Genomic DNA, 3,704 nt, shown 5'->3' on the forward strand with positions numbered 1-3,704 from the left:
CTAAAATCCCCCTTCCCTCACCACAGGGGGGAAAGTACTTTAGCAGCTTATGCAGGTAATTAAGTAATTAGGATGTAAGAGAGGCAGATCTCACCCAATCCATTCCACGGTGCTTTGAAGTTGCCAGATGTTAATGTGACTTCGGCTGTTAGCAGCCTAGGGACAGCCATATTTCTATGGCCGGTCCTTTTGTCCGCTGGTTTGGAGAGATTGCCAGGTCTAACAGGAGCGTTGCTGCTCTCCTGCGATCCAGCAAAAGCCCCTCCTTGCTGATCGCCTCTTCGGGGCAATTTTCGGCCCTTTTCAGGGCCCCCCAGCAATGCAAAACTGAACGGGGGAGAGAGAGCAGATCTCCCAGTCGTCCATGGCGGCTGCGTGACAAAACCGGAAGCCTGTAGAAACATTTTCCTACAAATGCAGTTTTGGGAATTGGTGCCTCAGTTCTTGAAAGTAGGTCATACATTCTGTCTCAGTTCCTTTCTTTGTATTTGTTGATTAACCTCAACTGTCCAAACTCCTCAGCCATCAAGTAATCCTTCCAACAACAAATCCATACTTCTGCTGGCCCCAGGGAGCCTGGTTTCAGAAAAGAGAGGGTGGGCGCTGGTGAGCCTTTGCACTTCAAGGTGTCCTCTGGAACATTGCAGAGCATAAGGGGCTGCAGCAACTCTCCTGCTGAAGCAGCTTTGAGCAGCCTCCTCTCCTACCTCTCAGCAGAGATGTGAACTTGGCAATAGTGTTGGGACTACTGAATCTGGGCTGCAAACATCTGGAAGGCAGCAGTTAGCTTTCTTTTTGTTGTTATCTAATAGTTGTCTAGAATTTTTTTTTTTTTACAACTCGGATCTGGTACCCCTAAGTCAGCAGTCTTTCACACTAGTCCAAAATAGATGAAATCACCTTTCCCCAACCAATACAAATATGTTTTTTACACTTATTTTTGAACCATAATAGAATGGATTTCTCTCTCCTCCAGTTCAGTGACTGTATCCTGGGACTAGCACAAACAAGTAATAACCTCAGGCCTCCAGACCTGAATAGGAATCTAACTGCAGCCTGGGCTGTGCCAACCAAAGAAGAAAACTGAGGCAGGTTTGCATTCCAAGTGTGGTTCCTGAAACATTTTTCTTTACACCGTTGCCCTCTGCCGCATCCTTTCTCATGTCTGGAAAAGGTTGATGTGGCTGAGTGTAGCCTTCATCCTGCAGGATCCTTCACTCTGCTGTCGAGCATGGAAAATCTTCCTCCTTCTGGTGAATTGTTCCTTTTCTGGGCTGCTCATGTGATCAGGACAGATGTATTGTGTCAGTGGTACATAATTCATAGCTGTCATACCATCCAAACTTGTTTGCTTCCGTGCTGCCTGCTTGTTTATACAGTATGCCTTTAATTTGACTCCACATTCTCATGCAAAGAGAGAACGCATTGCAACATTTTGGCCTATAGCAGTGGTATTTTACTTTGCCACCATTCCGGTGAAGGACGCAAGAATTTCCAGCTTCTAAAATAAGATCCTTTTTGGAAACAAGTGACCAAATTTGCTCTATTCCCCCAGCAGCATTTTGTATCAACAACAGTTCCTTCTACCGTTAGTCTCCTTAGCTGTCAGAGTGTTTGAGGCCCACAAGGGGTATATTGTGTCTTTTGATGTATCTGAGCAGGAATTGGGTTTATTTAAAGCACTTAGCCACATCTTGAACGGGTGTTTCTTTTTTAAAAAAACCAAAACCCTAGCACAGTGATGGCGAACCTTTTAGAGACCGAGTGCCCAAATTGCAACCCAAAACCCACTTATTTATCGCCGGGTGCCAGGTGGGCGTGGCCCACTGGGTGGGCGTGGCTGCGATGGTCATGGAAGACTGGGTGGGTGTGGCCAAGGTGGGCATGGTCACCTTGATGTTGCTCGTGGGGAGGGACGCCTGTGGGGGCGGGGCAGGGTTGGGGGAGATCCAGGGGGTCTCTGGCAGGTGGGGCGGTGGGCAGGAGGCTCGTCCTGCAGGGTGAGGCGAGGCAGGGCGGAGATGCCATTGTCGCAGGGCAAGGCGAGGCAGGGCCCGGGGCGGCTGCTCCCTGACACTATCGGCCCCCACACACAGAGGCCAGCGAGTGCATGGGGGCCGACAGTGTCCATCAGCAGCCATAGCCTGCTGGCCCCTCAACTGGCGCAATCTGGGGCTCCGCAGCCCACCGCCAGCAGTTCAGAGAAGCCACCTCTGAGCTAGACGACCGGCTGACAGCTGAGGAGGCGATGCAGTGGGTTGTGCCCGGGAAAAGGAGAGCATGCGAGGCCAGGAAACCAGCCGTGCTGGGATGCATCCGGCCACGTGGTACCTCAGCGAGTTAGCGGGCGGCTGGTTAAAGAGGGACGGTTGCCATCTCTTGGGCATGGCACGTGTGCCCATAGAGTGACGCCTCTGACACGCATGCCATAGGTTCGCCACCACTGCCCTAGCATGTTCCTCAGAGTGTGGTTTTTACCACATGATCATCTAATAATATGAGGCTGTATCAGTCCCACACGAAGTTCCCATTTACAACTGTCAGTTACAGCTCCGTAAGTGGCATATGCAAAAGGTTTTTTTCCCAAAGTAAATTGAAAAATACATGAAAACTGCGGTAATCGAGGTTTGTGTCAAAGAAGTTTCTTCCCAATAGTTATTTTTTCATTCTCTTTAAGCCCCCTTTTTGGAAGAAGTATTTTTTTTTTAAAAAAAGATCCCCCATTATTTCAACAAAGCTAAAACCACTTAAGCTGTTCCCCAACTCTCAAATGATTTTCCCCTACAGGGCCTCTATTTCAGGCCTCTTGGAACAGTCCCAGAAAAGTATCTTAGGTAAGCGGTTCCTCTCTCAAAGATGATCATCATGAAAAAAAAAATCTGATAGTTTCACTGAAGGAAGATAGGTGCTTTCAATTCTGCCATTCCTGTGGGTGTGGAATGCAGGGGTGATATGTGTGTATATCTGTGTTTGGGATGGGTGGAGAAGTGGAGACTGGTCCCAGATGGGCTGACACATGCACAGTCCTGTGGCAAGTGAAAAGACTATCGTGGGTTTTTTGATGATCAGTGTAAATCGAAAGTGGATGATTAAAAGGTTTAATTGACAACACTGGTTTGTTTTTGATGGTTTTGTTGGAGCATTTGCTGGTCTTTGGGGAGGTAATTTCCCTCCTCATCCAAATTAGGAGCAACTGATCATTGATACTAACCCCCGCAACTAATTTGCAATGAAGAACCAAAGTTTAAGCATCCCCTATGGAAAAATGTTAATTTGAAGAATAGCTCTGCCATAGCACTGAGTTTGGGTTCATATAATGTGCTAGGCCTTTAACCCTGATTAACAAAACACAATTGTGGTGTTCATATAATACACTGTGACCCAACAAGAAAACTATCTAACAGTGTAATGATCTAGCTTCTCACAATACGCTAAAGCAATGACTGATTTGCCATAATACAACTAAACCACAAATTACCTAATGCCATTTAGCCTAATCTAGCATTGTTAAGTCCTGGGAATAATGGCGCTTGAGACGAATCATCTCCAACAAGTCTTTATTGTTTGCTCCACTCTACGAACAACCCGAGCAGAGGCACGCAGGCCTCTATTTATACCCTCTGATCCCCGGGCAAGTTCAACCAATCATGAGGCGGGCTTTTCCCGCCTTGCGCATGCGCACAAGGCTGGCGCCGCTCAGTCTG

This window comes from Protobothrops mucrosquamatus, unplaced genomic scaffold, assembly GCF_001527695.2.
Source record: "Protobothrops mucrosquamatus isolate PMUCROS unplaced genomic scaffold, P.Mucros_1.0 scaffold25, whole genome shotgun sequence".
Taxonomy (NCBI): Eukaryota; Metazoa; Chordata; class Lepidosauria; order Squamata; family Viperidae; genus Protobothrops; species Protobothrops mucrosquamatus.